The following is a 12,152-nucleotide window of genomic DNA, read 5'->3' on the forward strand; positions in this document are numbered from 1 at the left end:
TATTCACCAGCATAAACTTCAAATGTGTCTCGGTTTACTAGTAAGTAAGTTCTTTTTCTAAGTTGGAAGCAATTTCTATGGTTCTAAATCCAAAAGCAACAGAGACAAGTTGTAAAATTTAACTACATTTTTTTACAACGGCAAGTCAAAGCTGTAATAATTATTTGAAAGATACCACAGGAAAAGGGTTAATATTTTAATATGTACAGATTTTGTAAAAGTTGAGAAAAGACCAAGAATCCAACAGAAAACTGGATGAAATACATGAACGTAAATGGCACAGATGAAAGAAACGCGAGTGGACTGCAGAGATGTCAAAGTCTGCTCAACTTTGCTTCTAATAAGATTGAGGCAAATTATGACACCATCCTTCAGCTGCCACAGTGGAAAAGGCACCTCTGACGACACAAGCGGCTGGGGAGGCCACAGGAACTGGCTCCCTCGGACACTGCCTAAGCGAAACCCCAATGGAAGGGGAAATAAAATCACATGCTAAAAACTGACATTTAGAAGCAGACTGTAAGGGTGAATTAAAGAGTTCTTGGAAATCATGGTTACACTAGAGCCATGCCTGAACTCGGGGCAATGCATTCCTAGGTAAATATTTCTCATTCATACCGCTCCGTTATGAAATGATACGAGATAACTTTTTATAGAAATTCATTAAATGTTTATAACATAAGCAACCTATTATAGACGAAGGACGGTAGTGACGTCATGACGCACGCATGACGACACGCTGGAGAGTGAACACAGGTGACGGTCACTGAGGAAAGGACCCGTGGGCAGGACGCCTCCAGGAGACGCTGATGCGGGTGTCATCACCACGCTGATGTTTACAGGCTCCTGCCGCTGCTGAGTGAGGAGCTCGAGTCAGGGGCAGGGGAAACAATTAGGAAATGAACACGTTTTCTTCTGTTCGCACTTCATAAAACAGGGAAGTTGTTTCTTTAGCCAACATGTTGGGAACTGATTCTAGACCTGTGATGAGTCACAAGTTGTAGTAACAGTTCCTATTAGGGAGCCAAGCTCAGTCAACGCTTCGCGACGAAACACATCTTGACAAGACGGCAAGTCTGGCTGAAACAAGCAAACGTTTAGCCTCTGGAAATCAAGTGCAGACGGCAGGACGGCTCACTGCCTGCGAACTGTTCTCTCCACCGCAGCCAACACTCGTCTCAGAGAAGACCCTGCAAGGTGGGCGGCCGACTCAGGGAGCACCTGTGCTTCTTTGGGGAAAAATGTATTAGGTTGACAAAAAACAAACAAACAGAGGCTCCCTCATTGTCTGCTCTCACACTGAATGGCAAACAGCAAAGTCAAAACAACCTGAAGAAAAACAAGAGCACGATGCCAACGCAGGACTGGAAGTGTGTTCGTGGCACGGGGCTGCAGGATGCGTGCACACACGCACAGGTGAGCAGAGTCCTCCTGCCAAAGCAAGCACACAGCCGACGTGTGTGTGGTAACGCTCAGACAGGGCTTCGACTGACAGATGAAGCAGAGGTGACCGCCAACGCAGAAGGCTCGAAGCCTGAGGCGGAAGGAGGCAGACGCTGGGTTCACCATCAATGAACCATCTGTCTGAGATGTGCGTGTACCTGCCCACGGGCGAGACCAGTTGCCATCCCCAGGACAGAGGACGGGGGTTACTGCTGGAGGCAGACAGACCTGTGGGAGAATTCCAGCTCAGCTCTCTGGCCGTGTAACCTGTGGAGGGTTCTGAACTTCAGTCTAGAGTTTCTCGTGTGTAACAAGAGGATTAGAGTGAGGATTACACGAATAAACAAACAGCACCTCACCCACACTTGAAGAGGGCTGGGCACAGTCATCCCTCACCAAGCACAGGCAAAGCCTGAAAACGTAAAGATCTGTCTCCACAATCACACGACATCAGGTAGGTGGCTCTGAGTTAGCACCACACTCTCCTTGACTGCCTCACAAGCCGAGCACACCTCAGGTCACTAATTTCCATCCACGGCCTCTACTGGGCTTTGCCTCACACAGTCAGTTCTACGTCTCATAAAAATACAGTGCTGTTCATCTCTCTGTGCTGCACTTATTTCCATGGTGTCCTGTGCAGCTTCCTGACTGGGCATTTCACAACTGAGCTGCTGCCCTGTTCCCAACGCCAGAGGAACAATCAGAGGTGTTACCCAAGCAGCAGCGAGAATGCACAGCACCTGCGCTCCGCAGACAAACTTTCTCCAGCACTCAGAGCAGAAGTCCAGATGAGCGCTTCACAGCCTGGACTCCACGTCAGAATCACCCAGGGGAGGCTTCAGAAACAACCAGTGCCGTGGCCCCAAGCCCAGGACACGGCAAGCAGACTCTCTGGGAGCAGAGCCTGGACATCAGTGTCCTGAGCCAACTCTGTGGGCGACTCTGACACGCAGTGAGTCGTGGACTCCTGCTCCCCACCAACACCAAGAGCACCCACCAAGGCAAACAAAGCGAGATCTGCGGCAAGCCCTCAAAGCAATGCCTAAAATACAACAGCCTGTCCTCCACCCCTTCACCCCCGTGCTGCTTTACTTCACAAACAGACTTGGCGGACATGCAACTTACTCGCAGGAGCCTGTGACTGCACCTGGTAACCACTGACCAATCAGGAGGGAGGGTGTCTCCTTCACCCCAGGAGTCCCTGAGCAACCACCGCCTCAGTAACCACTCTCTGCTCCTGTCTCGACAGGCAGATCTGGTCTGTTCCACACTAGCACGGGAATAAGACTATATGAAGAGACGTCTTTTTCAATGTTTTTGAGATTTGTCCGTGTTGTTACATGTATCACTTTATTTTTGTTACTGATTATGAATATACCATTTATTTATGTGCTCAAGTTTTTGTATTACTCATGTATCACTTTATTTTTATTTCTGATCAAGAATATACCATTTATTTATCCATTCACATGTTAATGTGTTCAAGTGTTTATATTACTCCTGAGTTTGTTTCTCCTTGCTCTAGAATTTACAAACCTTACGGATCTATTTCTCCTTTCAGTTCTGTCAGTTTTTGCTTAATGTACTTGCCAAAGTTCTCTTAGCAATATGCTGCTGCTAAGTCGCTTCAGTCGTGTCCGACTCTGTGCGACCCCATAGACGGCAGCCCACCAGGCTCCCCCGTCCCTGGGATTCTCCAGGCAAGAACACTGCAGTAGGCTGCCATTTCCTTCTCCAATGCATCAAAGTGAAAAGTGAAAGTGAAGTCGCTCAGTCATGTCTGACCGCCTGGACTGCAGCCCACCAGGCTCCTCCGTCTGTGGGAGGTTCCAGGCAAGAGTACTGGAGTGGGGTACCATTGCCTTCTCCCTCTTAGCAATACATGTTCATGCTTTTATGTCTTCTATTTGAGAAGCTGATCCTTTAATCATTATGAAATATTCCTCTGTACATCTCAAGTCTATTTTGTCTCATGTTAATATAGCCACTCCACCTTCTCAAAAAGTGTTTGCATGGTATGCCATTTTCATTCTTTCATTTTAAACCTATCTTCATCTTTACATTCAAAATGTATTTCTTGTTATCATATGATTGAGTCTCGCTTTAAAAAAAAATTCAATCTAACACTGTCTTTTAATTTTAACATAAGCCATTTACTTCTAATGTACTTATCAAGACAGTTGTGTTTGAGTATATCATTCTGACATCAGTGTTATTTTTATCCTCAGTTCAGTTGCTCTGTCGTGTCCGACTCTTTGCGACCCCATGAATCATAGCACGCCAGGCCTCCCTGTCCATCACCAACTCCCAGAGTTTACTCAAATTCATGTCCATCGAGTCAGTGATGCCATGCAGCCATCTCATCCTCTGTCGCCCCCTTCTCCTCCTGCCCCCAATCCGTCCCAGCATCAGGGTCTTTTCCAACGAGTCAACTCTTCCCATGAGGTGGCCAAAGTACTGGAGTTTCAGCTTCAGCATCAGTCCTTCCAATGAACACCCAGGACTGATCTTCTTAAGGATGGACTGGTTGGATCTCCTTGCAATCCAAGGGACTCTCAAGAGTCTTCTCGAACACCACACTTGAAAAGCATCAATTCTCTGGCGCTCAGCTTTCTTCACAGTCCAACTCCAACATCCATACATGACCACAGGAAAAACCACAGCCTTGACTAGATGGACCTTTGTTGGCAAAGTAATATCTCTGCTTTTCAATATGCTATCTAGGTTGGTCATAATCTTCCTTCCAAGGAAGGAAGCGTCTTTTCATTTCATGGCTGCAGTCACCATCTGCAGTGATTTTGGAGCCCAGAAAAATAAAGTCTGACACTGTTTCCACTGTTTCCCCATCTATTTCCCATGAACTGATGGGACCAGATGCCATGATCTTAGTTTTCTGAATGTTGAGTTTTAAGCCAACCTTTTCACTCTCCTCTTTCACCTGCATCAAGAGGCTTTTGAGTTCCTCTTTACTTTCTGCCATAAGGGTGGTGTCATCTGCATATCTGAGGTTATTGATATTTCTCTCGGCAATCTTGATTCCAGCTTGTGCTTCTTCCAGCACAGCGTTTCTCATGATGTACTCTGCATGTAAGTTAAATAAGCCGGGGGACAATATACAGCCTTGACGTACTCCTTTTCCTATTTGGAACCAGTCTGTTGTTCCATGTCCAGTTCTAACTGTTGCTTCCTGACCTGCATATAGGTTTCTCAAGAGGCAGATCAGGTGGTCTGGTATTCCCATCTCTTGAAGAATTTCCCACAATTTATTGTGATCCACACAGTCAAAGGCCTTGGCGTAGTCAATAAAGCAGAAATAGATGTTTTTCTGGAACTCACTTGCTTTTTTGATGATCCAGCAGATGTTGGCAATTTGATCTCTGTTTCCTCTGCCTTTTCTAAAACCAGCTTGAACATCTAGAATTTCACAGTTCATGTACTGCTGAAGTCCAGTGTACTTTATTCCCCTCTTTCTCTTATCCTGACTTCCTTTAGGCTGAGTGTTTTTAAATATTCCATCTTTTCCCCTCCACTACTAGCTTATTAACTAACTCTTTCCTTTTTTTAAAGTGGTTGTTCTAGGTTTAGAATATGGATCTTAACTTGTAATAGTCTATTTACAAATAATATTACACTATTTCACACACAGTATAAGAATCTTACAACTGTATACTTCACTTGACATTTGGGCAACAGCTCTCATACATTTTATTTGTACATGCAATTAAAACGCCAAATACATTACTATTAAGATTGCTTCAAAGACCCAATTGTATTTTTAAAAAATTAAAAAGTGAAGATAAAGGTATTTTATTCTTGCCCACATGGTAACCATTTTCCTTCATCTGGTACAACATCCATCAACATTTTTCATAGCACAGTTCTACTGACAACAAATCCGCTCAACTTTTGTCTGTCTGGAAATGTCTTTATTTTGCCCCCATTTTTGAAGGATATTTTGGCTGGATATATGATTCTAGCTTTCTTTCAGTATTTTAAAGATGTTGTTCTTTTGATTTCTGTTTTGCTTTATTTTTGGAGAGAAGCCTGCTATCTCTCTTTATCTTTGTTCCCCCCGGACTGACAGGCAGAAGTCCATGAACTAGAGGCTAGAACACACAGAAAAGATGAACTCAAATCAAAAGCTGGTTCACTGTAAATATTAACAGAATGGGAAAATCCCAGAAAGACTGATGAGTGGAAAAAGAGAGATATCTATTTAAAAAGAACAGAATGAAGAGATAGAAATAGATACAGAAAGTATAAATAAATATTATGAATTTAAAAAAAAAAAAAAAAAAAAAACCCAGAAAACTGAGACAAAACGGGTACTTTGAGAAAAACTGACATGAATAAAAAGAATAAAAAGCTTGAAAAGGTCAATACTTTAAACAGTTACATTTAAATAAAGATATGAAAATGACCAAGACTCACTGATAGAAGCAAAGACCCAAACAGCTACCCAAGTTAAGTACCATGAGGCTTTTAAGGAGCAGATAAATCTATTATGTACATCTGTTGTTGGTATCTGGTTGCTAAGTTTATGTCCAACTCTTTTGCAAGCCTGTCGATTATAGCCCACCAGGCTCCTCTGTCCATAGCATTTCCCAGGCAAGAATACTGGAGTGGGTTGCCAATTCCTTCTTCAGGGAAATCTTCTTGACCCAGGGATCGAACCTACATCTTCTGCTTTGTCAGGCAGGTTCTTTACCACTGAGCCACCAGGGAAGCCCATTATATACATAAGTTATTCAAAAACAGTGGAAAAGGAGCGAAAGTTCCTCAATTCATTTTATGAAGCTACCATGGCCTGATTCTAAAAGCAGGATTCAGACAGACCAATAAAGGAAAATAACGAACTTACTTATGAACATATACCCCTTCCCAAGACAACTCTCGCAAATTCCTGGAAAAATATTAGGTTAATTAAACATACCCTAAAAATCCATCACCATCTTAATATAGATAAGAAAATCTACAAAAAAAAAAAAAGAAAGAAAATCTACAAGGCAATTATCCTCATTAACATACCAATAATTATCTTCACTATCACAGAAAAAGCATCAGGTAATACTTAGCACCTATTTATTATTTTTAATTCTCAGAAAACTACTTTAACTTGAAAATGGCTTGTGCCAGAACCCTACAGTAAATATCACACGTAAGAAAATTTAGATAGACCCCAAGACCAGAAAAAACACAAGGCTACTGTCTTCTTACTGTGCTGGAGAAACAGAAACTCCAAGAAATCCTGCAATTTTAAAAGGTCTTTTCTTGGACCATTCTGCCGCTAGGAAACAAACAGGAGCTAAGAGTGGTGTGAAAAGTGGTTTAATCTCACCATCAGAACAGAAGCAGTGGATGAAGGAAAACAAAAGAAAGCAAAGAGCAGGTCTGGAGTCAGTGAAGTGACTGGGGTTGGGGGTGGGGAGGGCAAGGGAGAGGGAAAGACGTCCACTTGGAAGGACAGCCCCTCGGTGATCACAGACTTGCTGCTGCTGACGAGAGACACCAAGTGCTGGCTTTGGTGGACGTGCTTTAGCTTGGGGTAACTATTAGGAGACTGAGAACCCCCTTGTTTCCTGACTCTGGTGTACGGGGGCCAGTGCAAGACAGGCCTGTGTCCTGTTCACCTCTTTTTTCGAAGTAAGGCATATCAGAGATTTATTATTGGGGTTCATGAAACCTCAAGATGCCCACCCAAGCTACTGTTGTTAAAAGACTCCTGACCCCCTGCAGGCGTTAAGAGCGCCTCTGCTGCTGCTGCTAAGTCGCATCAGTCGTGTCTGTTTCTGTGCGACCCCATAGACGGCAGCCCACCAGGCTCCTCCGTCCCTGGGATTCTCCAGGCAAGAATACTGGAGTGAGTTGCCATTTCCTTCTCCAGTGCATGAAAGTGAAAAGTGAAGTCGCTCAGTCGTGTCTGACTCTTCGCGACCCCATGGAGTGTAGCCTACTGGGCTAGCTGGGATTAAAAAGGATAAGAAATTGGGAGGGTGCATTCTGAACTTTAATTTCTTTGAATTTTAAGTCACATGGGCAGAGAATTTGATTTTAATGTTTTGGACTTTAATTTAAAATGAAATGTAATCTATGGATTTTAACATCTCCTTGGGAATTTGATAATGAGATAGAATTAATATTCAAATAGAGAGTATCTCTTGTGGGCATTTTATGATTACAATGAATTTAGGCCTTACACTGGAGTACCTTAATATGGAATGAATTTTCTGCCTTGAGGTCAAAGTGATTTGGAGTTAATTTGATTCATGTATTGGTCTGACCCACTTAAGAAACTTTGCGGGGGGGGGGGGTGGCAAAAATCTCTCCTCCCTACCAGGAGAAAGAAGGGGTGTGGCTGGGTAGGCAGGAGCGGCCTTAAAAAGGTGGTGGCCAAGGGTCCCCCCAGGTAAAGGACACACCTCTGGCCCAACACACCAGCAGAGCAATAAGACCAAAAAAGAATCTTCTGGGTGATGCTGTGGCGAGAGCTGAACTAACATGAACAGTCCTTGGCTTCTCTGGGCCTGTGACTGGCTCCTTCCCAGGGTCGTGACAATCAGATTAGTGAGTCTGACTATATGAAGTTCATGGTATAGAGCAGCTACTCATTTGATGGTCTGATTCTTTCATTAGACTCTGCGGTTCACAATTGAATGAAGCATGTTTCATTCGTTCTTGCATTCCCTGCCTTGCCCTTCGATATCGACAGCTATCTGCTGAAAACTGAAAAAAATACATGTGTGTGAAGGAGGAAAACAGCTCTTACGACTGATCCCATCACGTATCTGTAGGTAACAAGTCATCGGGATCCCTGGGCTCATGACACCTGGCCTAGAGACAGAGAGAGAGAGAGAGACACAGAGAGAGAGCGCATGAGGGGCAGGGAGTGCGCGAGCAAGAAAGAAGTGAACAAGTGAAAAACACATTTACAGATTATGGTACTTCCTATAAGGAAATAAGCAGGATAATCAACCAGAGAGGGACAGTGGAGGCAGGATGTCAGAAAGGGTAGTCAGGCAAGACTTTTCTAGAAGACGATGATATCTTAACTGGAACTTGTGCTGTAGAAATGGGGCAGGAACTGGAAGCGCAAAGACTCACAGGTGGAAAGAACTGAGCATAACTGACTTATGGAAACGAAGTCAGCGTGGCTGTGCGCAGGGAGACGATAAAAAAGGCAGGAGATGAGGCTGGAGAGTGGGGCTTGTGGAGCGGTGTCTCCTCACGGGTCCCTGGAGCAGGAGTGTAAACATGGCCTGGGCACCTGCTCTTTAGAAATGCAAACCATCGGGCCCCAGCCCAGACCCGCTGAGCGGGGACGTCTGGGGTTCCAGGCCCAGCAGACAGCGCTTCTGTTTTACAATTGATCTGCAGGACTGTGGCGGCTCCAGCTGCACAGTGTCACTCTACATTACGAAATGACCACCCTGGGAAGCCCAGTTGCTGTCTGCCGCCCACTGCTGGCTGCATTCCCCACGCTGGACGTTTATTTCGTCCCCGCGCCGCGTGTGTTTTAAACTGCGTGTCTGTACCTCTCACCTTGCCTCACCTACTTCATTCATCCCCTACCTCCCTCCCCTCTGGCAACCACCTTTGGATTTTGCTACTGGGATTCTGTCTCTGCTTTATTATAGTTGTTCATTTCTTTTGCTTTTTATGTTCCACATCTAAGTGAAATCTACAGTATTTGTCTTTCTCTGACATTTCACTTAGCAGAACACCCTGTAGGTCCATCCACCCTGTGACAGTGGCAAGATGCCACTCTTCTGTGTGGCTGAGTAACATTCCTGTGCGTGTGCGTACACGTGTGTGCCATGATCGCTGGTATAGAGCAGTGGTACCTTTCTGTGGAGCCTGGGGACAGGTCTGGGCTTGAGATGTACTCTGGGGTCATCTGCACATAGAGGGTCTTCGAGGCCTGGGAACTGGAGGTCATGGGTCGGGGGGAGGGGTTGGAGGCAGACAGTTAAGAGCCAACATAAGCACTCACTCCCAGTGGATTAGTTTGTAAGCAATATGAACCTTTTTTTCCCTGGAAGGAGATAACCAATAACTCAAAATGCACAGTGGTAAGACTTCCTTAAAACTTAAAGTTATTATCATCAAATTATTTATCCACTGGTAATTTTTCAGGGTAACTTTAGAAGCTCATTTCCAAACCAAATTATACTGTGAACTGTAAGATATGCAAATTTCTGACCTTGTTCTGTTAAAACTACACAGGAGTAACAGATATACATACATACATACATAGCTCATGGAAATATCTTCATTCCAATCTACTCACTGTCCCAGTTCAAGCCACAAGAAGAGCAAAGACGAATTTGATGAGTTCAACTTCAAGAAGATTCATGGACAAGGTTCCCGTGAACAGAGTCTGTCGAATGCCCCAGGTAAGAAGCTGTCAGTCTTGGGAGTGGAGGCTGGGAGGAGGGAGGGAAAGAACCAGCAGAGGGCTGAGGGGGCCCACGGCAGGGACGCAGGAGGCCAGGAAAGCGCCCGGACACGTTTAGAGGCTGCGGTCCACAAGCTAACCATCCCTTCCCCGCCCCCAGACGCTGCACAGCAGAACACTCTAGAAAAGAAGAGCACACGAGAAAGAAAGCCATAAACAGCTATTATACGTATACCAGAAGAGAGTTCAGAGAGAAAACGACACTGCAGTTCCACAGTGACGCTCAATGGGGTAGGAGCAGAGCTCTGAAGGCATTTACGGAAAAACAAAGAAGCTTTTCAAGAATAGTAATACTGAGACTATTAAAATGTCCAGAAGTACAAAGAACAATGTGATCAATACAAATATTTTGTAAGCTCAACCACCAAATTCAAGGAAGATTAACAACTAACTTTTCTTCGGCCAACATCTGCATCTGAATTTGGTGCAATTTTCTCATGAATTCTCCACCCAGCAGTTAAATCTGTTTAAATAATGAATGAAATCAGCTGGCTTTAAAGAAGCTTACTATATTCTGCTTAACAGGACTGAAAAAAGAGTCATTGTCCTTCAGTGAGAAGGACGTGCCTCACACATGGTAGGAACTCTAGAGAATGAACGCTGTCACAGAGAGCATCTGCTTCCACGCTGACCACTTACAAAGCAACCAGAACCCTTAGGGTGGGATGTCAGAAAGGTATTTTCAGCTGATCTGGAATGGGACACATCGTCGAGAGTCTGGTCCAGGAGAATGGGGGTCAGAGGCGCCAAGCAGATCCCTCCCACAGGACGGAGCCTTGGCCTTGCATGGCACGGCCCTGACTCCCAGCCCCTGTGACGTGATGGCAGGGAGCAGGAGCAGGGCCCAAGCGCCCCCGTGCGAGCCTGGGTGAGCCGCCTTGGCCTCATGTGGAAAATGGGCCAAAAGCTCCCCACAGAGCAGAGGGTGTCATCAAGCAGGTGGTAAGAAAAGAGAGTGACTTCCACAACACCTGGTTTCTAGGATGTGCTCAAGAAATGCTCAATACGAACATCATCTTACTTATCCTTCTACTTCTGGCATTTCTCTTGCATTCTTTGTGAAGAACTTCAGACAGGCTGAAATGTGAGGGAAAAGACTAGAACCACGGTGTTATTTTGCCATTACTGTCACTTTAAGAGTTTAATTAAGCAAAACGTCAAAAGCTGACCATCAAAATATGTGAAGAGCTAGATGAAAGACCTCTGGTTTTAAGCAGAAGCAGGGGAATATACGAATCTAGAAGCAAATTTGTCTCCAACGTGCTCGAGCACACAAGACTGAAAGTTCCACTGAGCAGCCTCTGCACGGAACTCAGGACACAACTGGAGAAATCAGACACACTGGAGAGGGGTCAGGACGCCGTGTCAGTGGCGGAGAAAACAGAGGCACGCTGCGCTAACACGCACAGCTACGCTCAGAACAAAAATAACCCACAGAGCGAGTGTTTTTTTTTTTTTAATATGCATTCCACCTTTGGTACTTGGGGTATAATTCCCACTCAAACACACGGTCTGCAAGGTCACACTTCAGTGGCTGAACAAACAGAATTCTGTCCTGTTTCCATTCGGTCTTTAATTTTTAACCCACCAACAGACTCTCAGCTGCATGCTGTATTCTGATGAGCTACTTGCCACTAACATAGTGCCTCGGAAACTGTTTATCAACTGGCCCACGGCGTTTAAAAAAAAAAAAAAGACTTTCCACGATAAGAGCCTCCAGCTGGTGCTGGGAAGGGCAGCACTGTGGAAGGAGGGAGACGGTGGTGAGAACGCAGGAGCGCCGGGCCCGCTCTAAGCTGCCCATCCCATGGGCACAGGCAGGAGGGAGCCGACAGGTGCATCTGCAGGGGACCGACACCCTGCCCTTCTCCCCCCTGCCTGACTGGCGGACACCGCCACAGCCCCCGAAGGCGTCATGTGGAGGCCCACTCTCACCCTGCAGGAGGAGACCATCGTGCGGGGTTGCGTCTGTGAACAAAGACGCCACATTTCAGAAACACACCTACAGTGAGAAACATCACTCGCTCTGCTAGAGAATGGGAATGGAAAAGAGGAAGGAAACCTGCACCAAGTATTTCCTTATTCACCAAGATTTTTACAGGCAAAAATGGGGTGCTCGTAAGAGTTTTGCAAGGTAGGAATCAGACAAAAGAACTGCGATTTGTGAGGGTTAATGACTATGTTTGCAGTCATAGAGTTGAGTGAGTGGCAAAACCCACGTTTGTTAAGTTTTAAAATTCATGCTTTTTTGCAA

At 45.2% G+C, this 12,152-nt stretch overlaps 1 protein-coding gene across 1 annotated transcript in view; it reads right to left on the reverse strand.

The window, feature by feature from the left end:
* ATXN10 (ataxin 10) overlaps positions 1–12,152 on the reverse strand; it is a 138,144-nt gene that overhangs the window by 23,564 nt on the left and 102,428 nt on the right. The window lies entirely within an intron of this gene.

This window comes from Bos mutus, chromosome 5 (genome assembly GCF_027580195.1).
Source record: "Bos mutus isolate GX-2022 chromosome 5, NWIPB_WYAK_1.1, whole genome shotgun sequence".
NCBI lineage: Eukaryota > Metazoa > Chordata > Mammalia > Artiodactyla > Bovidae > Bos > Bos mutus.